The sequence below is a fragment of the Pseudophryne corroboree genome, unplaced genomic scaffold (assembly GCF_028390025.1).
Source record: "Pseudophryne corroboree isolate aPseCor3 unplaced genomic scaffold, aPseCor3.hap2 scaffold_99, whole genome shotgun sequence".
Taxonomy (NCBI): Eukaryota; Metazoa; Chordata; class Amphibia; order Anura; family Myobatrachidae; genus Pseudophryne; species Pseudophryne corroboree.
In genome coordinates, this window is record NW_026970570.1 from 1,385,967 (window position 1) to 1,408,875 (window position 22,909).

The window sequence follows — 22,909 nt, forward strand, 5'->3', positions numbered from 1 at the left end:
TACACCATTTTTTATGATCACGCTGAACTGCAGTGCGACTGCAATTACAGCATGGTCAAGAAGGGAGGCGTCATGCTGGGTGGCCATGCCCTTTCACTGTGCAGGAGCCAGCACTGCTCACACACTAGTCCCCGGGTGCAGCCCCCAACCCCCGGGACACCCGGAGCAACAAAATGTAGATTCAGGCCACCAGGCCACGCCCCTACCTATGAAACCATGCCTCCTTTTTACCATTGCGCTGCTTATCTGCGCGCACTGCATTACAATCTCCCTCGCCACCTCTCTGGGTGTCACCAGTGATAGTGACACCTCTGCCATGCTTGTAGCAGCTGGTCCTAAGATCTACGCCTCAAGCCCTGAGTGTTTGCCCTTGTGACTTGTTGATCATCATAGCGAAGCAGATGCTTACAGAAAACTGCAGGGGCTTAGATTGAAAATAAAAAAATTGATGGGTATAAGGTAGAGAGGAGCGGGTTCGGTTCTCCGAGAACCGAATTCCCCACGAACTCCACGTTGTTTACACTGGTCCGAGGCAGGCTCGGTTGTTCCCGCCTGACTCGGAAAACCTGAACAAGGGAAAATGTCATCATCCCGCTGTCGGATTCTCGCGAGATTCGGATTCCATATAAAGAGCTGCTTGTTGCCGCCATTTTTACTCGTGCTTTGAAGAGAGAGCGGAATGGACGTGGCTATGTTCTCTCAGTGGAAATCTCAATATCAGTGCTCAGTATCAGTGGTTACTTATTGCTGCTCAGTAATACTAGTAGTGTGTCTCTCCTGCTCAGTGTCAGTTCTCAGTAGTATCCTCATCAGTGCTCAGTATCACTGCTCATTGTCTTGTGCTGCATTGTGGTGCTCAGCATACTACAGTACATTACTAATAGTCCAGTGCTGCATCTTGCTGCTCAGTGTCAGTTCTAGTATCCTCATCAGTGCTCACTATCACTGTTCATTGCATTTTGGTTTTCTGTATACTACAGTAACATAGTAATATAGTAACATATAGTAACATAGTTTTTGAGGTTGAATAGAGGCAAATTGCCCATCGTGTTCAACCTGTTTTAAGTTGTGATGATTCTACATACTTGCTGAATAATGTTTTATGACTAGTTAGCTACTATAACTCATGTTACCCCCGGATTAACCATGTTGATATTTTAAGTATTATAACCTTAGATAGCTTTTTCATTCAGAAATGTATCCATTCCTTTTTTAAATCCAATTACAGAGTCCGCCATTACCACCTTCCCTGGCAGGGAATTCCACATCCTGATTGCCCTAACAGTGAAGATCATAGTATCTCACCTGGCAGGTAAGTAGGAGTTGGGCTAGAGCTGTGGAGGATTGCTGCTCGGGCACCCCCTGTCAAGTGAAGGAGATCCAACTGAGGCAGCACAAGGGAACTCTCGAAAGAAGAACAAGGCTAGAGGAAGATCTGAGACAAATAAATCTGACTTTTACCAGAGCTGACCAGAGGAAAGCACAAACACAGTCCCCCACTACCACAAATAATGCAGTCGAGTTTCCCACATTTGGGGAAATCACAGGGGTCAGCATACCCAGAATGCAATGAATGAACCTCACCCTGGGAGAACAATCTTCATGACCATGGTATCTCCTATGCAAAATAAGTATGATTTGGGATAGGGCTGGGGAGGGCCGCTGCTCAGGCACATCTCTGTCAAGTAAAGGAGATTCAACTGAGGCAGCACAAGGGAACTCTCATCTGGGGACAACAACTGCAGGGAGAACACATATTTTCAGATGAAAATCTTGGTCATGCTCTGGTTTCTCTTCAGAACGAACAAATCTTTCGCCTTTTACTAAAGATTTCCGTGGAGAGGAGCAAAACTGAGTTTTACCTCAATTTTTGCATGCCCCATCTTTTTGGATTTTCTTTTATCGGTTTAAAGATAGAATGAGTGTGCTTTAATGAAAGCTCATTTGCATAGAAATTACAGTAAATGTTTGTTTCTTTTCAAACAGAACTTTCTTGACCATGCTACTTGCTTGAAAGATCTGGGAGCACATGGAATACAGTACAAACCATGCTTATAGCAAGGAGAAGCCAGGTGAGAAATCTGCTTTCTTTCAAATTGGGCGCTCACTTTGATCTGAATGAGGACTGCTGGCATGGCACTCAGGCGACAGGTGGAATCTCGGTCATGCTCTGGTTTCTCTTCAGAATGAACAAATCTTTCGCCTTTTATTAAAGATTTCCGTGGAGAGGAGCAAAACTGAGTTTTATCTCAATTTTTGCATGCCCCATATTATTGGGGTTTCTTTTATCAGTTTAAAGACAGAACGAGTGTGCTTTCTTGTTGGCTTTAATGTAAGTTTATTTGTATAACAATGATAGTAAATGTCTGTTTCTTTTCAAACAGAACTTTCTTGACCATGCTACTTGCTTGAAAGATCTGGGAGCACATGGAAAAGAGTACAAACCATGCTTATAGCAAGGGGAAGCCTGGTGAGAAATCTGCTTTCTTTCTTTCAAATTGGGTGCTCACTTTGAGCTGAATGAGGACTGCTGGCATGGCACTCAGGCGACAGGTGGAATCTTGGTCATGCTCTGGTTTCTCTTCAGAACGAACAAATCTTTCGCCTTTTACTAAAGATTTCCGTGGAGAGGAGCAAAACTGAGTTTTATCTCAAATTTTGCATGCCCCATCTTATTGGGGTTTTATTTTATCTGTTTAAAGATAGAACGAGTGTGCTTTAATGTAAGCTCATTTGCATAGAAATGACAGTAAATGTTTGTTTCTTTTCAAACAGAACTTTCTTGACTATACTAATTGCTTGAAAGATCTGGGAACACATGGAAAAGAGTACAAACCATGTTTATAGCTAGGGGAAGCCTGGTGAGAAATCTGCTTTCTTTCTTTCAAATTGGGTGCTCACTTTGAGCTCAATGAGAACTGCTGGCATGGCACTCAGGCGACAGGTGGAATCTTGGTCATGCTCTGGTTTCTCTTCAGAACTAACAAATATTTCGCCTTTTATTAAAGATTTCCGTGGAGAGGAGCAAAACTGAGTTTTATCTCAATTTTTGCATGCCCCATATTATTGGGGTTTCTTTTATCAGTTTAAAGACAGAACGAGTGTGCTTTCTTGTTAGCTTTAATGTAAGTTGCCATAGATGCAGTGAAACACATGTGTAGGGCACGGCGTGTCCGCGTGTATTTGACTCATGTGAAATGTTATAAAACAAAAATATATGATTATGATGTTAGCTGTTAGTCTCCACTAATAGGGAATAGAAGCTGAGCTATAAGAAAGGAATACACTAGATATGATGTCACTTAGCAATTACAATGTCTAAAGTGCATACAGATAGCTACTAATAACTCTTGATAAGAAAGTATATCAGTGTGGGTATATTTATATGATGGGATATTGGGACTAGTGAATATATATCACTCCTGCTGTCCAGATTGACAATAACCAGACAATTATGATAAGAGTAGAGATGTCACATGTGCTGCTATAGATATTAATTTAATGCTGTATGTGTCATTTGTTACAAATGGATACATTTTCTATGAGTCAGCCTAGCAGCTGCATGTTCTAACAGAACACTATCCTCACACAGAATCTGCTAACCTTGAGATAACTAAATGACAGTGTGTAACAGTCTCTTTACTATAAGACTGTTACAAAGTAATATATATATTTGAAGTCAGTCTAGCAGCTGTGTGTTCCAGCAGTTTATAAGACAAAGAAAATCTCCTATTGTGGAATCTAGACACATGGGACTGCTGGCCTGTGTCATACTATTTCTATGTAATACCAGTAACATGTATATAACTGTTACATAATTGTTACAAATGGATAAATCTTTGAGTCAGCCTAGCAGCTGCATGTCCTAACAGGACACCATAAATCCTTTACAGTGTAACAAATTGATTGGTAACACTTAAAGGCTGGAGAGCAGTTATATGCCTTACTAGCATACTCAATATACCACATTATTACACCAGTTACCACGATTATTGACAGCGCATTTGATATATTATATTACCCTCACACTGAGTCTGTTTACCTTTAGATAACTAAGTGACCGAATATGTAACAGTTTCTCTATCATAAGACTGTTACAAAGTGAGATAGATATATTTGGAAGTCAGTCAAACAGCTGTGTGTTTCAGCGGTTTATAAGAAAATTCCTCATTGTGGAATCTGGACCACTAAGGGTTATTATATATATAGCACATGGAATTGCCACATCTCCCTATATGATAATTTCATTACACTGTAACATAATAAGAATTAACTCTTTAACAGTGTAAATAGAGAGTAATGAATCTCTGACACATGGAATATATTATTTCTTAGATGAATTGGATAAACCATTATGACAGACACTTTGCTTCTTAATAAGAATTGAGGTGGCTATACCTCTAAGGAAAGCATTATTGCCTACGCCTAGATCAGATTAAATAAGATCTGGCTGAATATATGAAGGAAGGTTGCTATTTATATGAGAATTGGAATTGCTATATTCCTTAAGGCAACCCCACCGATTGATATATGTTGTCAATTAAGTATATCTGAACGGCTATATCTGGACCAGATTTAATAAGATCTGGCTGATTATATGAAGGAGGGCTGCTATTTATATTGGAATTGCCATATTCCTTAAGGCAACCGCACCTGTTGGTATATCTCGCCAATTAACTATATCTAAACAGCTAAATTAAAGCTATTCATCATTTTTTTAGTTTGGATATTAATAAATATGATCTTTCCATGATCCATAGAGATTTCCCTATCAAGTGATTCCTTATCCGATATAGAAAGCTATCCCCCTGTGGTATTGAATTTAGGAATATAGTCTTAGGGGACACAGAGAAATAAGTGATCCCCATCTACCTAAGCACCCCACAAATTGGAGGTTAGCTTACCGGTTATACTCAATCACCCCCACAAATTCGCCAATGGGGATGGCTTCCCGGGAGGTAACCCCTATTGAGTGAAGGGAGTATATAGGATACGACCCAGTGGTACCTGACGACATAGATACTAACAGCTATTTAATAACATTACGCTAGAAAGTGATTATTAGCAACATATATATCTATATAAACAACCCCGCCAGGGTTGTGCCTTCAAAAATAATCACACACGGACACGCTTTTTAAACCTTTTTTTCACATCTCTTTATTCTTCTTATGCACATGTATGTTAGTTCTGTGATTTTAACATTTATGTTTCACTGCAGTTTGGGATAATAATATTAATATTTATCCAATTTTAATACATACTTAATAAAGGTTATATTTTATGATTCATTCATTCTGTCCAGTGCGTCAACAGTGCAGATTTCTTCTTGTTTTTTCTCCCAAATTCTATAACAATGACAGTAAATGTTGTTTCTTTTCAAACAGAACTTTCTTGACCATGCTACTTGCTTGAAAGATCTGGGAGCACATGGAAAACAGTACAAACCATACAGTATCACAAGAGCCTTTATTTGATCTTTCATGAAGATAGAGCAGAATTGAGGACACGTCAACAATTTCTGCCGAAGGTGGTTCATCTTTCCACATGGTGCCTTTGGCCACTGACACCTTCGTTGAGTCAAAGTCTCTGGCTGTGGTCAGAACTTTGAAAATTTATGTCACCAGAACGGTTCAGATTAGGAAAACAGAGGCTCTGTTTGTCCTGTATGCTCCCAACAGGATTGGGTGTCCTGCTTCCATGTAGACCATTATGCGCTGGATCTGTGGTAAGATTCAGCATGCTCATTCCATGGCAGGATTGCCATTACTGAATTAGGTGAAGACCCATTCTACTAGAAAGGTGGGTTCATCCTGGGCAGCTGGTCGGGGAGTCTCGGCATTGCAACTTTGCCGAGCAGCTATTTAGTAAACACTTTTGCTAAGTTTTACAAGTTTGATACCTTGGCTGATGATAACCTCAAGTTGGGTCATTCGGTGCTGCAGAGTCGTACGCACTCTCCCACCCGTTCAAGAGCTTTGGTATAACCCCATGGTTCTTAATGTGACCCCAGCATCCTCTAGGTCGTATGAGAAAATAGGATTTTAATACCTACTGGTAAATCCTTTTCTCTTAGTCCGTAGAGGATGCTGGGCACCCGTCCCAGTCCATACTGTGTCTGCAGTTATTACTTGTGGTTATACACATGTTATGTTATGGTTCTGGTCAGCTTTTTGCTGCAATTGTTCATGCCGTTGGCTTGTGTTCTGTTGAATGCCACGTTCTGCGGCATGCTTAAGGTGTGAGCTGGTAAGATGCTCACCTTAGTTTAACAATAAATCCTTTCCTCGAAATGTCCGTCTCCCTGGGCACAGTTCCTATAACTGGAGTCTGGAGGAGGGGCATAGAGGGAGGAGCCAGTTCACACCCTTTGAAAGTCATAAAGTGCCCATGTCTCTTGCGGATCCCGTCTATACCCCATGGTTCTTAATGTGACCCCAGCATCCTCTACGGACTAAGAGAAAAGGATGCCCTTGCGCACTATCCTGACTTCTCCTCCCGTCTGCTTACTTTGTGCCTTCCAACGCACAATGCGAACTACAGGTGGTGCTGCAGGGCCCACACCCTTTTACTTGCCTTACAGAACAGCTCTGGAGCTGTTACAGTGCCCAGCTGCTGCAAGAAATCAGCTTGAATGCTTCAGGGGATGGGGCATGGCCAACATGAGCCCCACACCAAAGGAGGGTGGGGGTGTTTAATGCGAACTAGGGGTCATCCAAGCACCGCAAAAGGCCGCCATGCCCTGCATGCCCCTTTTCTCTTTTCATATGCAGATGAGGGTTCCAGCCAACTTTGGCCCACATCTTGGATGACATCACCGTATGCAAATCCGTCTTCTGCAGACCTTCCCCCAGGAATGCTTGTACTAGTTGTTGCATATGGTTTGATATTTGATGGTGCTTCAATATTAGGCAGCCTTCCACCCTCCCATGTTCATCTGAACAGATGTGGTCTCCCTGCAGTTGGTGTCCCCAGACGAGAGTTCCCTTGTGCGTCCTCAGTTGAATCTCCTTAACTTGACGGGGGAGGGGCTGCCCGAGCAGCCACCCTCCCCAGCCCTATCCCAACTCATACTTATTTTGCATATGAGATCTCTTGATCATGAAGATTGTTCTCACAGGGTGAGGTTCATCCATTATATTTTAAAATAGGAAGGTACAAATTACATATTTGAATTGCATCTATGTGCTGGATTCAAATGTCCCCCCCCCCCCTTCCTTTCTCAATTGTGCCCGTCAGCAGCTATTCTAAGGTTGCTGCCAATGGGTGTGACACATTAATTTCTTCTGTGGGGTACACTGGACTCCACAAGGATTCACATTGGGGTGTAGAGTAGGATCTTGATCTGAGGCACCAACCGGCTCAAAGCTTTTGACTGTTCCCAAGATGCTCAGCGCATCCTCCTCTATAACCCCGCTTCCATGAACAGGGAGCTCAGTTTGTAGTTGGTGCCTTCAGTAGCAGGCCACTTAACAGGGGCCTGCCTCAGGCAGCCTATTCTTAGCTATTAATTTTGACAAGAAAAGAAGAACTTGTTTTATGAGAATCTACAAGGGCTGCAGCAGGCTAGGTCTAATAGACATCTTTACTGCAGCTTCATCACTCCCAGCGGCGCTGTATACTCCCGTGCCCTGGTTGCTGGGTCACTGCAGCGGAGGCTCCAGTTTCTTCCTAAGGTCAGTCACACACACACCGCCCTTCCGGATCACGAGGCCGCTGATGAAGGGGAGCGTGGCCGTAGGGGGTGGACCGTGTGCGCACTGGCGTGGACACTGATTACTGGGCAGCCGCTCCACTAGCCACCAGGTACAGTTAAGGAGCACAGGTCTGGGAGTTTTACTCCTATATTAACCCAATTTTGTACTGCCCGCAGCGCATTGTGATAGGTAATAGGGCCTGATTCAGGTTGGAATGCAATCACAATAAGCGATCCAACTGCAAAATTTGCTAACAGCATACGCATGTGCCTGCATTTTCTGCGGCACCCCGCAGAGAATGCGATCGCCTCTGCCTGTCAATCGGGGCGGGGGGGGGGGAGAGGGGGGTCAGCAACACTCCATTTCCAAGTCAGGGATGGAGCGGTGCGGGGGCAAGGCTTCAAAATGGGGTCTGCAACGGAGGAGACACAGGGGGCGTGGTCACAGCGGCTGTATGACATCACATTCAGCCACTGTGATCACAAAAATGGTGGCGGCTTCCTGCGCGCACATACAGTCTGCACCAGCAGGAGGCTACACCATTTTTTATGATCACGCTGAACTGCAGTGCGACTGCAATTACAGCATGGTCAAGAATGGAGGCGTCATGCTGGGTGGCCATGCCCTGTCACTGTGCAGGAGCCAGCACCGCACACACACTAGTCCCCGGGTGCAGCCCCCAACCCCCGGGACACCCGGAGCAACAAAATGTAGATTCAGGCCACCAGGCCACGCCCCTACCTATGAAACCATGCCTCCTTTTTACCATTGCACTGCTTATCTGCGCGCCCTGCATTACAATCTCCCTCGCCACCTCTCTGGGTGTCACCAGTGATAGTGACACCTCTGCCATGCTTGTAGCAGCTGGTCCTAAGATCTACGCCTCAAGCCCTGAGTGTTTGCCCTTGTGACTTGTTGATCATCATAGCGAAGCAGATGCTTACAGAAAACTGCAGGGGCTTAGATTGAAAATAAAAAAATTGATGGGTATAAGGTAGAGAGGAGCGGGTTCGGTTCTCCGAGAACCGAATTCCCGACGAACTCCACGTGGTTTACACTGGTCCGAGGCAGGCTCGGTTGTTCCCGCCTGACTCGGAAAACCTGAACAAGGGAAAATGTCATCATCCCGCTGTCGGATTCTCGCGAGATTCGGATTCCATATAAAGAGCTGCGCGTTGCCGCCATTTTTACTCGTGCATTGAAGAGAGAGCGGAGAGGACGTGGCTATGTTCTCTCAGTGGAAATCTCAATATCAGTGCTCAGTATCAGTGGTTACTTATTGCTGCTCAGTAATACTAGTAGTGTGTCTCTCCTGCTCAGTGTCAGTTCTCAGTAGTATCCTCATCAGTGCTCAGTATCACTGCTCATTGTCTTGTGCTGCATTGTGGTGCTCAGCATACTACAGTACATTACTAATAGTCCAGTGCTGCATCTTGCTGCTCAGTGTCAGTTCTAGTATCCTCATCAGTGCTCACTATCACTGTTCATTGCATTTTGGTTTTCTGTATACTACAGTAACATAGTAATATAGTAACATATAGTAACATAGTTTTTGAGGTTGAATAGAGGCAAATTGCCCATCGTGTTCAACCTGTTTTAAGTTGTGATGATTCTACATACTTGCTGAATAATGTTTTATGACTAGTTAGCTACTATAACTCATGTTACCCCCAGATTAACCATGTTGATATTTTAAGTATTATAACCTTGGATAGCTTTTTCATTCAGAAATGTATCCATTCCTTTTTTAAATCCAATTACAGAGTCCGCCATTACCACCTTCCCTGGCAGGGAATTCCACATCCTGATTGCCCTAACAGTGAAGATCATAGTATCTCACCTGGCAGGTAAGTAGGAGTTGGGCTAGAGCTGTGGAGGATTGCTGCTCGGGCACCCCCTGTCAAGTGAAGGAGATCCAACTGAGGCAGCACAAGGGAACTCTCGAAAGAAGAACAAGGCTAGAGGAAGATCTGAGACAAAGAAATCTGACTTTTACCAGAGCTGACCAGAGGAAAGCACAAACGCAGTCCCCCACTACCACAAATAATGCAGTCGAGTTTCCCACATTTGGGGAAATCACAGGGGTCAGCATACCCAGAGTGCAATGAATGAACCTCACCCTGGGAGAACAATCTTCATGACCATGGTATCTCCTATGCAAAATAAGTATGATTTGGGATAGGGCTGGGGAGGGCCGCTGCTCAGGCACATCTCTGTCAAGTAAAGGAGATTCAACTGAGGCAACACAAGGGAACTCTCATCTGGGGACAACAACTGCAGGGAGAACACATATTTTCAGATGAACATGGGAGGGCAGAAGGCTGCCTAATACTGAAGCACCCCCAAACAACAAATCAAATGCAACTACTAGTGCAAGCATTCCTGGGGGAAGGCCTGCAGCAGATGGATTTGCATATGGTGATGTCATCCAAGCAGTGGGTCAAAGTTGGCTTCAACCCTCGTCTGCATATGAAAATAAAAAAGGGGTGTGCAGGGCATGGCGGCCTTTTGCGGCGCTTGGATGACCCCTAGTTCGCATTAAACACCTCCACCTTCCTTCGGTGTGGGGCTCATGTTGGCTATGCCCCAGCCCCTGAAGCATTCAAGCTGATTTCTTGCAGCAGCTGGGCACTGTAACAGCTCCAGAGCTGCTCTGTAAAGCAAGTAAAAGGGTGTGGGCCCTGCAGCACTACCTGTAGTTTGCATTGTGCGTTGGAAGGCACAAAGTAAGCAGACGGGAGAAGTCAGGATAGTGCACAAGGGCATAGAAGGGAGCGGCTCAAGAAAAGAGAAGTGGAAACAGACAGCAAACTAGGCTGGAGAGAGACCTGAGACAAAGAGATCTGAATTATACGAGAGCCGACCAGAGGAAACACAAATTATGTAATCAAGTGTCCCACATTTGGGGAAATCGTAGGAGCAGCACACCCAGAGTGCATTGGGTGAGCCTTGCCCTGGGAGAAGCACCTTCCTGATCATAGTATCTCACCTGGCAGGTAAGTAGGAGTTGGGCTAGAGCTGGGGAGGGTCGCTGTTCGGGCACCCCCCTGTCAAGTGAAGGAGATCAAACTGAGGCAGCACAATGGAACTCTCGAAAGAAGAACAAGGCTAGAGGAAGATCTGAGACAAAGAAATCTGACTTTTACCAGAGCTGACCAGAGGAAAACACAAACACAGTCCCCCACTACCACAAATAATGCAGTTGAGTTTCCCAGATTTGGGGAAATCACAGGGGTCAGCATACCCAGAATGCAATGAATGAACCTCACCCTGGGAGAACAATCTTTATGACCATGGTATCTCCTATGCAAAATAAGTATGATTTGGGATAGGGCTGGGGAGGGCCGCTGCTCGGGCACATCTCTGTCAAGTAAAGGAGATTCAACTGAGGCAGCACAAGGGAACTCTCATCTGGGGACAACAACTGCAGGGAGAACACATATTTTCAGATGAACATGGGAGAGCAGAAGGCTGCCTAATACTGAAGCACCCCCAAACAACAAACCAAATGCAACAACTAGTGCAAGCATTCCTGGGGGAAGGCCTGCAGCAGATAGATTTGCATATGGTGATGTCATCCAAGCAGTGGGTCAAAGTTGGCTTCAACCCTCGTCTGCATATGAAAAGAGAAAAGGGGTGTGCAGGGCATGGTGGCCTTTTGCGGCACTTGGCTGACCCCTAGTTTGCATTAAACACCTCCACCCTCCTTCGGTGTGGGGCTCATGTTGGCTATGCCCTAGCCCCTGAAGCATTCAAGCTGATTTCTTGCAGCAGCTGGGCACTGTAACAGCTCCAGAGCTGCTCTGTAAGGCAAGTAAAAGGGTGTGGGCCCTGCAGCACTACCTGTAGTTCGCATTGTGCGTTGGAAGGCACAAAGTAAGCAGAAAGGAAGAGAAGTCAGGATAGTGCGCAAGGGCATAGAAGGGAGCGGCTCAAGAAAAGAGAAGTGGAAACAGACAGCAAACTAGGCTGGAGAGAGACCTGAGACAAAGATATCTGAATTATACGAGACCTGACCAGGGGAAACACAAATTATGCAGTCAAGTTTCCCACATTTGGGGAAATCGCAGGAGCAGCACACCCAGAGTGCAATGGGTGAGCCTTGCCCTTGGAGAAGCACCTTCATGATCATAGTATCTCACCTGGCAGGTAAGTAGGAGTTGGGCTAGAGCTGGGGAGGGTCGCTGCTCGGGCACCCCCCTGTCAAGTGAAGGAGATCCAACTGAGGCAGCACAAAGGAACTCTCGAAAGAAGAACAAGGCTAGAGGAAGATCTGAGACAAAGAAATCTGACTTTTACCAGAGCTGACCAGAGGAAAGCACAAACACAGTCCACCACTACCACAAATAATGCAGTCGAGTTTCCCACATTTGGGGAAATCACAGGGGTCAGCATACCCAGAGTGCAATGAATGAACCGCACCCTGGGAGAACAATCTTCATAACAATGGTATCTCCTATGCAAAATAAGTATGATTTGGGATATGGCTGCGGAGGGCCGCTGCTCAGGCACATCTCTGTCAAGTAAAGGCGATTCAAATGAGGCAGCACAAGGGAACTCTCATCTGGGGACAACAACTGCAGGGAGAACACATATTTTCAGATGTACATGGGAGGGCAGAAGGCTGCCTAATAATGAAGCACCCCCAAACAACAAACCAAATGCAACAACTAGTGCAAGCATTCCTGGGGGAAGGCCTGCAGCAGATGGATTTGCATACGGTGATGTCATCCAAGCAGTGGGTCAAAGTTGGCTTCAACCCTCGTCTGCATATGAAAAGAGAAAAGGGGCGTGCAGGGCATATCGGCCTTTTGCGGCGCTTGGATGACCCCTAGTTCGCATTAAACACCTCCACCCTCCTTCGGTGTGGGGCTCATGTTGGCTATGCCCCAGCCCCTGAAGCATTCAAGCTGATTTCTTGCAGCAGCTGGGCACTGTAACAGCTCCAGAGCTGCTCTGTACGGCAAGTAAAAGGGTGTGGGCCCTGCAGCACTACCTGTAGTTTGCATTGTGCATTGGAAGGCACAAAATAAGCAGACAAGAGGAGAAGTCAGGATAGTGCACAAGGGTATAAAAGGGAGGGGCTCATGAAAAAAGAAGTGGAAACAGACAGCAAACTAGGCTGGAGAGAGACCTGAGACAAAGAGATCTGAATTATACGAGAGCCGACCAGGGGAAACACAAATTATGCAGTCAAGCTTCCCACATTTGGGGAAATCGCAGGGGCACCACACCCAGAGTGCAATGGGTGAGCCTTGCCCTGGGAGAAGCACCTTCATGATCATAGTATCTCACCTGGCAGGTAAGTAGGAGTTGGGCTAGAGCTGGGGAGGGTCGCTACTCGGGCACCCCCCTGTCAAGTGAAAGAGATCCAACTTAGGCAGCACAAGGGAACTCTCGAAAGAAGAACAAGGCTAGAGGAAGATCTGAGACAAATAAATCTGACTTTTACCAGAACTGACTAGAGGAAAGCACAAACACAGTCCCCCACTACCACAAATAATGCAGTCGAGTTTCCCACATTTGGGGAAATCACAGGGGTCAGCATACCCAGAATGCAATGAATGAACCTCACCCTGGGAGAACAATCTTCATGACCATGGTATCGCCTATGCAAAATAAGTATGATTTGGGATAGGGCTGGGGAGGGCCGCTGCTCAGGCACATCTCTGTCAAGTAAAGGAGATTCAGCTGAGGCAGCACAAGGGAACTCTCATCTGGGGACAACAACTGCAGGGAGAACACATATTTTCAGATAAAAATCTTGGTCATGCTCTGGTTTCTCTTCAGAACGAACAAATCTTTCGCCTCTTACTAAAGATTTCCGTGGAGAGGAGCAAAACCGAGTTTTATCTCAATTTTTGCATGCCCCATCTTTTTGGGGTTTCTTTTACCGGTTTAAAGATAGAATGAGTGTGCTTTAATGTAAGCTCATTTGCATAGAAATGACAGTAAATGTTTATTTATGTTCAAACAGAACTTTCTTGACAATGCTACTTGCTTTAAAGATCTGGGAGCACATGGAATACAGTACAAACCATGCTTATAGCAAGGAGAAGCCAGGTGAGAAATCTGCTTTCTTTCAAATTGGGCGCTCACTTTGATCTGAATGAGGACTGCTGGCACAGCACTCAGGCGACCGGTGGAATCTTGGTCATGCTCTGGTTTCTCTTCAGAATGAACAAATCTTTCGCCTTTTATTAAAGATTATCCGTGGAGAGGAGCAAAACTGAGTTTTATCTCAATTTTTGCATGCCCCATATTATTGGGGTTTCTTTTATCAGTTTAAAGACAGAACGAGTGTGCTTTCTTGTTAGCTTTAATGTAAGTTTATTTGCATAACAATGACAATAAATGTCTGTTTCTTTTCAAGCAGAACTTTCTTGACCATACTAATTGCTTGAAAGATCTGGGAGCACATGGAAAAGAGTACAAACCATGTTTATAGCAAGGGGAAGCCTGGTGAGAAATCTGCTTTCTTTCTTTCAAATTGGGTGCTCACTTTGAGCTGAATGAGGACTGCTGGCATGGCACTCAGGCGACAGGTGGAATCTTGGTCATGCTCTGGTTTCTCTTCAGAACGAACAAATCTTTCGCCTTTTACTAAAGATTTCCGTGGAGAGGAGCAAAACTGAGTTTTATCTCAATTTTTGCATGCCCCATATCATACCTCCCAACTGTCCCGATTTTCGCGGGACAGTCCCGTTTTTTGGGGACTGTCCCGCTGTCCCACCTGCGGGCCGCAGTGTCCCGCGGTGGGGAGGACAGTTGGGAGGCTCTGTCTGTCGCTGCCCTGCTTAGCAGAGCAGCGGTGAATAGTCGCTGTGCGCACAGCGTCTATTCACTGAAGTCAGAGGGAGAGGTGGCATGCCAGCGGCTCACAGAGCGCTGGGCATGCCCCCTCAGTGCAGAAAACGGGGGCGTGACTCGCGATCGCGGGTCCTCCCGCGAAGCCATGCCCCTTTTTACTTAGGCCACGCCCTTTTTGGGAGCGCGTGCGACTTCGCCGCGCGTGTGTCCCTCTTTGCGAGCCGACAAAGTTGGGAGGTATGCCCATATTATTGGGGTTTCTTTTATCAGTTTAAAGACAGAACGAGTGTGCTTTCTGGTTAGCTTTAATGTAAGTTTATTTGCATAACAATGACAGTAAATGTTTGTTTCTTTTCAAACAGAACTTTCTTGACCATGCTACTTGCTTGAAAGATCTGGGAGCACATGGAAAACAGTACAAACCATGCAGTATCACAAGAGCCTTTATTTGATCTTTCATGAAGATAGAGCAGAATTGAGGACACGTCAACAATTTCTGCCGAAGGTGGTTCATCTTTCCACATGGTGCCTTTGGCCACTGACACCTTCGTTGAGTCAAAGTCTCTGGCTGTGGTCAGAACTTTGAAAATTTATGTCACCAGAACGGTTCAGATTAGGAAAACAGAGGCTCTGTTTGTCCTGTATGCTCCCAACAGGATTGGGTGTCCTGCTTCCATGTAGACCATTATGCGCTGGATCTGTGGTAAGATTCAGCATGCTCATTCCATGGCAGGATTGCCGTTACTGAATTAGGTGAAGACCCATTCTACTAGAAAGGTGGGTTCATCCTGGGCAGCTGGTCGGGGAGTCTCGGCATTGCAACTTTGCCGAGCAGCTATTTAGTAAACACTTTTGCTAAGTTTTACAAGTTTGATACCTTGGCCGATGATAACCTCAAGTTGGGTCATTCGGTGCTGCAGAGTCGTACGCACTCTTCCACCCGTTCAAGAGCTTTGGTATAACCCCATGGTTCTTAATGTGACCCCAGCATCCTCTAGGTCGTATGAGAAAATAGGATTTTAATACCTACCGGTAAATCCTTTTCTCTTAGTCTGTAGAGGATGCTGGGCACCCGTCCCAGTCCATACTGTGTCTGCAGTTATTACTTGTGGTTATACACATGTTGTGTTATGGTTCTGGTCAGCTTTTTGCTGCAATTATTCATGCCGTTGGCTTGTGTTCTGTTGAATGCCACGTTCTGCGGCATGCTTAAGGTGTGAGCTGGTAAGATGCTCACCTTAGTTTAACAATAAATCCTTTCCTCGAAATGTCCGTCTCCATGGGCACAGTTCCTATAACTGGAGTCTGGAGGAGGGGCATAGAGGGAGGAGCCAGTTCACACCCTTTGATAGTCTTAAAGTGCCCATGTCTCTTGCGGATCCCGTCTATACCCCATGGTTCTTAATGTGACCCCAGCATCCTCTACGGACTAAGAGAAAAGGATGCCCTTGCGCACTATCCTGACTTCTCCTCCCGTCTGCTTACTTTGTGCCTTCCAACGCACAATGCAAACTACAGGTGGTGCTGCAGGGCCCACACCCTTTTACTTGCCTTACAGAACAGCTCTGGAGCTGTTACAGTGCCCAGCTGCTGCAAGAAATCAGCTTGAATGCTTCAGGGGATGGGGCATGGCCAACATGAGCCCCACACCAAAGGAGGGTGGGGGTGTTTAATGAGAACTAGGGGTCATCCAAGCACTGCAAAAGGCCGCCATGCCCTGCACGCCCCTTTTCTCTTTTCATATGCAGATGAGGGTTCCAGCCAACTTTGGCCCACTGCTTGAATAACATCACTGTATGCAAATCCGTCTGCTGCAGACCTTCCCCCAGGAAGGCTTGTACTAGATGTTGCATATGGTTTGATATTTGATGGTGCTTCAGTATTAGGCAGCCTTCCACCCTCCCATGTTCATCTGAACAGATGTGGTCTCCCTGCAGTTGTTGTCCCCAGACGAGAGTTCCCTTGTGCTTCCTCAGTTGAATCTCCTTAACTTGACGGGGGAGGGGCTGCCCGAGCAGCCACCCTCCCCAGCCCTATCCCAACTCATACTTATTTTGCATATGAGATCTCTTGATCATGAAGATTGTTCTCACAGGGTGAGGTTCATCCATTATATTTTAAAATAGAAAGGTACAAATTACATATTTGAATTGCATTTATGTGCTGGATTCAAATGTCCCCCCCCCCCCCTTCCTTTCTCAATTGTGCCCGTCAGCAGCTATTCTAAGGTTGCTGCCAATGGGTGTGACACATTAATTTCTTCTGTGGGGTACACTGGACTCCACAAGGATTCACATTGGGGTGTAGAGTAGGATCTTGATCTGAGGCACCAACCGGCTCAAAGCTTTTGACTGTTCCCAAGATGCTCAGTGCATTCTCCTCTATAACCCCGCTTCCATGAACAGGGAGCTCAGTTTGTAGTTGGTGCCTTCAGTAGCAGGCCACTTAACAGGGGCCTGCCTCAGGCAGCCTATTCTTAGCTATAAATTTTGACAAGAAAAGAAGAACTTGTTTTATGAGAATCTACAAGGGCTGCAGCAGGCTAGGTCTAATAGACATCTTTACTGCAGCTTCATCACTCCCAGCGGCGCTGTATACTCCCGTGCCCTGGTTGCTGGGTCACTGCAGCGGAGGGTCCGGTTTCATCCTAAGGTCAGTCACACACACACCACCCTTCCGGATCACGAGGCCGCTGATGAAGGGGAGCATGGCCGTAGGGGGTGGACCGTGTGCGCACTGGCGTGGACACTGATTACTGGGCAGCCGCTCCACTAGCCACCAGGTACAGTTAAGGAGCACAGGTCTGGGGGTTTTTCTCCTATATTAACCCAATTTTGTACTGCCCGCAGCGCATTGTGATAGGTAATAGGGCCTGATTCAGGTTGGATTGCAATCACAATAAGCGATCCAACTGCAAAAATTGCTAAGAGCATACGCATGTGCCTGCATTTTCTGCGGCACCCCGCAGAGAATGCGATCGCCTCTGCCTGTCAATCGGGGCGGGGGGGGATAGGTGGGTCAGCAACACTCCATTTCCAAGTCAGGGATGGAGCGGTGCGGGGGCAAGGCTTCAAAATGGGGTCTGCAACGGAGTAGACACAGGGGGCGTGGTCACAGCGGCTGTATGACATCACATTCAGCCGCTGTGATCACAAAAATGGTGGCGGCTTCCTGCGCGCACATACAGTCTGCACCAGCAGGAGGCTACACCATTTTTTATGATCACGCTGAACTGCAGTGCGACTGCAATTACAGCATGGTCAAGAAGGGAGGCGTCATGCTGGGTGGCCATGCCCTTTCACTGTGCAGGAGCCAGCACCGCTCACACACTAGTCCCCGGGTGCAGCCCCCAACCCCCGGGACACCCGGAGCAACAAAATGTAGATTCAGGCCACCAGGCCACGCCCCTACCTATGAAACCATGCCTCCTTTTTACCATTGCGCTGCTTATCTGCGCGCACTGCATTACAATCTCCCTCGCCACCTCTCTGGGTGTCACCAGTGATAGTGACACCTCTGCCATGCTTGTAGCAGCTGGTCCTAAGATCTACGCCTCAAGCCCTGAGTGTTTGCCCTTGTGACTTGTTGATCATCATAGCGAAGCAGATGCTTACAGAAAACTGCAGGGGCTTAGATTGAAAATAAAAAAATTGATTGGTATAAGGTAGAGAGGAGCGGGTTCGGTTCTCCGAGAACCGAATTCCCCACGAACTCCACGTTGTTTACACTGGTCCGAGGCAGGCTCGGTTGTTCCCGCCTGACTCACAAAACCTGAACAAGGGAAAATGTCATCATCCCGCTGTCGGATTCTCGCGAGATTCGGATTCCATATAAAGAGCTGCGCGTTGCCGCCATTTTTACTTGTGCATTGAAGAGAGAGCGGAATGGACGTGGCTATGTTCTCTCAGTGGAAATCTCAATATCAGTGCTCAGTATCAGTGGTTACTTATTGCTGCTCAGTAATACTAGTAGTGTGTCTCTCCTGCTCAGTGTCAGTTCTCAGTAGTATCCTCATCAGTGCTCAGTATCACTGCTCATTGTCTTGTGCTGCATTGTGGTGCTCAGCATACTACAGTACATTACTAATAGTCCAGTGCTGCATCTTGCTGCTCAGTGTCAGTTCTAGTATCCTCATCAGTGCTCACTATCACTGTTCATTGCATTTTGGTTTTCTGTATACTACAGTAACATAGTAATATAGTAACATATAGTAACATAGTTTTTGAGGTTGAATAGAGGCAAATTGCCCATCGTGTTCAACCTGTTTTAAGTTGTGATGATTCTACATACTTGCTGAATAATGTTTTATGACTAGTTAGCTACTATAACTCATGTTACCCCCGGATTAACCATGTTGATATTTTAAGTATTATAACCTTAGATAGCTTTTTCATTCAGAAATGTATCCATTCCTTTTTTAAATCCAATTACAGAGTCCGCCATTACCACCTTCCCTGGCAGGGAATTCCACATCCTGATTGCCCTAACAGTGAAGATCATAGTATCTCACCTGGCAGGTAAGTAGGAGTTGGGCTAGAGCTGTGGAGGATTGCTGCTCGGGCACCCCCTGTCAAGTGAAGGAGATCCAACTGAGGCAGCACAAGGGAACTCTCGAAAGAAGAACAAGGCTAGAGGAAGATCTGAGACAAAGAAATCTGACTTTTACCAGAGCTGGCCAGAGGAAAGCACAAACACAGTCCCCCACTACCACAAATAATGCAGTCGAGTTTCCCACATTGGGGAAATCACAGGGGTCAGCATACCCAGAATGCAATGAATGAACCTCACCCTGGGAGAACAATCTTCATGACCATGGTATCTCCTATGCAAAATAAGTATGATTTGGGATAGGGCTGGGGAGGGCCGCTGCTCAGGCACATCTCTGTCAAGTAAAGGAGATTCAACTGAGGCAGCACAAGGGAACTCTCATCTGGGGACAACAACTGCAGGGAGAACACATATTTTCAGATGAAAATCTTGGTCATGCTCTGGCTTCTCTTCAGAACGAACAAATCTTTCGCCTTTTACTAAAGATTTCCGTGGAGAGGAGCAAAACTGAGTTTTACCTCAATTTTTGCATGCCCCATCTTTTTGGATTTTCTTTTATCGGTTTAAAGATAGAATGAGTGTGCTTTAATGAAAGCTCATTTGCATAGAAATTACAGTAAATGTTTGTTTCTTTTCAAACAGAACTTTCTTGGCCATGCTACTTGCTTGAAAGATCTGGGAGCACATGGAATACAGTACAAACCATGCTTATAGCAAGGAGAAGCCAGGTGAGAAATCTGCTTTCTTTCAAATTGGGCGCTCACTTTGATCTGAATGAGGACTGCTGGCATGGCACTCAGGCGACAGGTGGAATCTCGGTCATGCTCTGGTTTCTCTTCAGAATGAACAAATCTTTCGCCATTTATTAAAGATTTCCGTGGAGAGGAGCAAAACTGAGTTTTATCTCAATTTTTGCATGCCCCATATTATTGGGGTTTCTTTTATCAGTTTAAGGACAGAATGAGTGTGCTTTCTTGTTGGCTTTAATGTAAGTTTATTTGTATAACAATGACAGTAAATGTCTGTTTCTTTTCAAACAGAACTTTCTTGACCATGCTACTTGCTTGAAAGATCTGGGAGCACATGGAAAAGAGTACAAACCATGCTTATAGCAAGGGGAAGCCTGGTGAGAAATCTGCTTTCTTTCTTTCAAATTGGGTGCTCACTTTGAGCTGAATGAGGACTGCTGGCATGGCACTCAGGCGACAGGTGGAATCTTGGTCATGCTCTGGTTTCTCTTCAGAACGAACAAATCTTTCGCCTTTTACTAAAGATTTCCGTGGAGAGGAGCAAAACTGAGTTTTATCTCAAATTTTGCATTCCCCATCTTATTGGGGTTTTATTTTATCTGTTTAAAGATAGAACGAGTGTGCTTTAATGTAAGCTCATTTGCATAGAAATGACAGTAAATGTTTGTTTCTTTTCAAACAGAACTTTCTTGACTATACTAATTGCTTGAAAGATCTGGGAACACATGGAAAAGAGTACAAACCATGTTTATAGCTAGGGGAAGCCTGGTGAGAAATCTGCTATGTTTCTTTCAAATTGGGTGCTCACTTTGAGCTCAATGAGAACTGCTGGCATGGCACTCAGGCGACAGGTGGAATCTTGGTCATGCTCTGGTTTCTCTTCAGAACTAACAAATATTTCGCCTTTTATTAAAGATTTCCGTGGAGAGGAGCAAAACTGAGTTTTATCTCAATTTTTGCATGCCCCATATTATTGGGGTTTCTTTTATCAGTTTAAAGACAGAACGAGTGTGCTTTCTTGTTAGCTTTAATGTAAGTTGCCATAGATGCAGTGAAACACACGTGTAGGGCACGGCGTGTCCGCGTGTATTTGACTCATGTGAAATGTTATAAAACAAAAATATATGATTATGATGTTAGCTGTTAGTCTCCACTAATAGGGAATAGAAGCTGAGCTATAAGAAAGGAATACACTAGATATGATGTCACTTAGCAGATACAATGTCTAAAGTGCATACAGATAGCTACTAATAACTCTTGATAAGAAAGTATATCAGTGTGGGTATATTTATATGATGGGATATTGGGACTAGTGAATATATATCACTCCTGCTGTCCAGATTGGCAATAACCAGACAATTATGATAAGAGTAGAGATGTCACATGGGCTGCTATAGATATTAATTTAATGCTGTATGTGTCATTTGTTACAAATGGATACATTTTCTATGAGTCAGCCTAGCAGCTGCATGTTCTAACAGAACACTATCCTCACACAGAATCTGCTAACCTTGAGATAACTAAATGACAGTGTGTAACAGTCTCTTTACTATAAGACTGTTACAAAGTAATATATATATTTGAAGTCAGTCTAGCAGCTGTGTGTTCCAGCAGTTTATAAGACAAAGAAAATCTCCTATTGTGGAATCTAGACACATGGGACTGCTGGCCTGTGTCATACTATTTCTATGTAATACCAGTAACATGTATATAACTGTTACATAATTGTTACGAATGGATAAATCTTTGAGTCAGCCTAGCAGCTGCATGTCCTAACAGGACACCATAAATCCTTTACAGTGTAACAAATTGATTGGTAACACTTAAAGGCTGGAGAGCAGTTATATGCCTTACTAGCATACTCAATATACCACATTATTACACCAGTTACCACGATTATTGACAGCGCATTTGATATATTATATTACCCTCACACTGAGTCTGTTTACCTTTAGATAACTAAGTGACCGAATATGTAACAGTTTCTCTATCATAAGACTGTTACAAAGTGAGATAGATATATTTGGAAGTCAGTCAAACAGCTGTGTGTTTCAGCGGTTTATAAGAAAATTCCTCATTGTGGAATCTGGACCACTAAGGGTTATTATATATATAGCACATGGAATTGCCACATCTCCCTATATGATAATTTCATTACACTGTAACATAATAAGAATTAACTCTTTAACAGTGTAAATAGAGAGTAATGAATCTCTGACACATGGAATATATTATTTCTTAGATGAATTGGATAAACCATTATGACAGACACTTTGCTTCCTAATAAGAATTGAGGTGGCTATACCTCTAAGGAAAGCATTATTGCCTACGCCTAGATCAGATTAAATAAGATCTGGCTGAATATATGAAGGAAGGTTGCTATTTATATGCGAATTGGAATTGCTATATTCCTTAAGGCAACCCCACCGATTGATATATGTTGTCAATTAAGTATATCTGAACGGCTATATCTGGACCAGATTTAATAAGATCTGGCTGATTATATGAAGGAGGGCTGCTATTTATATTGGAATTGCCATATTCCTTAAGGCAACCGCACCTGTTGGTATATCTCGCCAATTAACTATATCTAAACAGCTAAATTAAAGCTATTCATCATTTTTTTAGTTTGGATATTAATAAATATGATCTTTCCATGATGCATAGAGATTTCCCTATCAAGTGATTCCTTATCCGATATAGAAAGCTATCCCCCTGTGGTATTGAATTTAGGAATATAGTCTTAGGGGACACAGAGAAATAAGTGATCCCCATCTACCTAAGCACCCCACAAATTGGAGGTTAGCTTACCGGTTATACTCAATCACCCCCACAAATTCGCCAATGGGGATGGCTTCCCGGGAGGTAACCCCTATTGAGTGAAGGGAGTATATAGGATACGACCCAGTGGTACCTGACGACATAGATACTAACAGCTATTTAATAACATTACGCTAGAAAGTGATTATTAGCAACATATATATCTATATAAACAACCCCGCCAGGGTTGTGCCTTCAAAAATAATCACACACGGACACGCTTTTTAAACCTTTTTTTCACATCTCTTTATTCTTCTTATGCACATGTATGTTAGTTCTGTGATT

At 44.8% G+C, this 22,909-nt stretch overlaps 20 non-coding genes across 20 annotated transcripts; 11 read left to right on the plus strand and 9 right to left on the minus strand.

The window, feature by feature from the left end:
- Nucleotides 1–1,471: 1,471 nt before the first annotated feature.
- Nucleotides 1,472–1,635, minus strand: LOC135049406 (U1 spliceosomal RNA). Its single transcript, XR_010241163.1, has one exon. It is a non-coding gene; the product is annotated as a U1 spliceosomal RNA (small nuclear RNA).
- A 144-nt stretch (nt 1,636–1,779) lies between these two features.
- Nucleotides 1,780–1,895, plus strand: LOC135049117 (U5 spliceosomal RNA). The gene has a single exon (XR_010240885.1). It is a non-coding gene; the product is annotated as a U5 spliceosomal RNA (small nuclear RNA).
- Nucleotides 1,896–2,165: 270 nt separating this feature from the next.
- On the plus strand, nt 2,166–2,281 carry LOC135049119 (U5 spliceosomal RNA). Its single transcript, XR_010240887.1, has one exon. It is a non-coding gene; the product is annotated as a U5 spliceosomal RNA (small nuclear RNA).
- Nucleotides 2,282–2,567: 286 nt separating this feature from the next.
- Nucleotides 2,568–2,683, plus strand: LOC135049075 (U5 spliceosomal RNA). The gene has a single exon (XR_010240844.1). It is a non-coding gene; the product is annotated as a U5 spliceosomal RNA (small nuclear RNA).
- A 275-nt stretch (nt 2,684–2,958) lies between these two features.
- LOC135049146 (U5 spliceosomal RNA) lies at nt 2,959–3,074 on the plus strand. Its single transcript, XR_010240913.1, has one exon. It is a non-coding gene; the product is annotated as a U5 spliceosomal RNA (small nuclear RNA).
- Nucleotides 3,075–9,703: 6,629 nt separating this feature from the next.
- LOC135049504 (U1 spliceosomal RNA) lies at nt 9,704–9,867 on the minus strand. The gene has a single exon (XR_010241251.1). It is a non-coding gene; the product is annotated as a U1 spliceosomal RNA (small nuclear RNA).
- Nucleotides 9,868–10,538: 671 nt separating this feature from the next.
- Nucleotides 10,539–10,701, minus strand: LOC135049640 (U1 spliceosomal RNA). The gene has a single exon (XR_010241360.1). It is a non-coding gene; the product is annotated as a U1 spliceosomal RNA (small nuclear RNA).
- A 152-nt stretch (nt 10,702–10,853) lies between these two features.
- Nucleotides 10,854–11,017, minus strand: LOC135049235 (U1 spliceosomal RNA). The gene has a single exon (XR_010241001.1). It is a non-coding gene; the product is annotated as a U1 spliceosomal RNA (small nuclear RNA).
- A 674-nt stretch (nt 11,018–11,691) lies between these two features.
- On the minus strand, nt 11,692–11,854 carry LOC135049549 (U1 spliceosomal RNA). The gene has a single exon (XR_010241291.1). It is a non-coding gene; the product is annotated as a U1 spliceosomal RNA (small nuclear RNA).
- Nucleotides 11,855–12,006: 152 nt separating this feature from the next.
- LOC135049275 (U1 spliceosomal RNA) lies at nt 12,007–12,170 on the minus strand. Its single transcript, XR_010241039.1, has one exon. It is a non-coding gene; the product is annotated as a U1 spliceosomal RNA (small nuclear RNA).
- A 674-nt stretch (nt 12,171–12,844) lies between these two features.
- On the minus strand, nt 12,845–13,007 carry LOC135049598 (U1 spliceosomal RNA). The gene has a single exon (XR_010241333.1). It is a non-coding gene; the product is annotated as a U1 spliceosomal RNA (small nuclear RNA).
- Nucleotides 13,008–13,159: 152 nt separating this feature from the next.
- Nucleotides 13,160–13,323, minus strand: LOC135049209 (U1 spliceosomal RNA). Its single transcript, XR_010240976.1, has one exon. It is a non-coding gene; the product is annotated as a U1 spliceosomal RNA (small nuclear RNA).
- A 144-nt stretch (nt 13,324–13,467) lies between these two features.
- On the plus strand, nt 13,468–13,583 carry LOC135049101 (U5 spliceosomal RNA). The gene has a single exon (XR_010240869.1). It is a non-coding gene; the product is annotated as a U5 spliceosomal RNA (small nuclear RNA).
- Nucleotides 13,584–13,853: 270 nt separating this feature from the next.
- Nucleotides 13,854–13,970, plus strand: LOC135049165 (U5 spliceosomal RNA). Its single transcript, XR_010240932.1, has one exon. It is a non-coding gene; the product is annotated as a U5 spliceosomal RNA (small nuclear RNA).
- A 286-nt stretch (nt 13,971–14,256) lies between these two features.
- LOC135049159 (U5 spliceosomal RNA) lies at nt 14,257–14,369 on the plus strand. The gene has a single exon (XR_010240926.1). It is a non-coding gene; the product is annotated as a U5 spliceosomal RNA (small nuclear RNA).
- A 4,814-nt stretch (nt 14,370–19,183) lies between these two features.
- Nucleotides 19,184–19,346, minus strand: LOC135049669 (U1 spliceosomal RNA). The gene has a single exon (XR_010241375.1). It is a non-coding gene; the product is annotated as a U1 spliceosomal RNA (small nuclear RNA).
- Nucleotides 19,347–19,490: 144 nt separating this feature from the next.
- LOC135049097 (U5 spliceosomal RNA) lies at nt 19,491–19,606 on the plus strand. Its single transcript, XR_010240865.1, has one exon. It is a non-coding gene; the product is annotated as a U5 spliceosomal RNA (small nuclear RNA).
- A 270-nt stretch (nt 19,607–19,876) lies between these two features.
- On the plus strand, nt 19,877–19,992 carry LOC135049133 (U5 spliceosomal RNA). The gene has a single exon (XR_010240900.1). It is a non-coding gene; the product is annotated as a U5 spliceosomal RNA (small nuclear RNA).
- Nucleotides 19,993–20,278: 286 nt separating this feature from the next.
- On the plus strand, nt 20,279–20,394 carry LOC135049079 (U5 spliceosomal RNA). Its single transcript, XR_010240848.1, has one exon. It is a non-coding gene; the product is annotated as a U5 spliceosomal RNA (small nuclear RNA).
- A 275-nt stretch (nt 20,395–20,669) lies between these two features.
- Nucleotides 20,670–20,785, plus strand: LOC135049147 (U5 spliceosomal RNA). Its single transcript, XR_010240914.1, has one exon. It is a non-coding gene; the product is annotated as a U5 spliceosomal RNA (small nuclear RNA).
- The last annotated feature ends 2,124 nt before the right edge of the window (nt 20,786–22,909 follow it).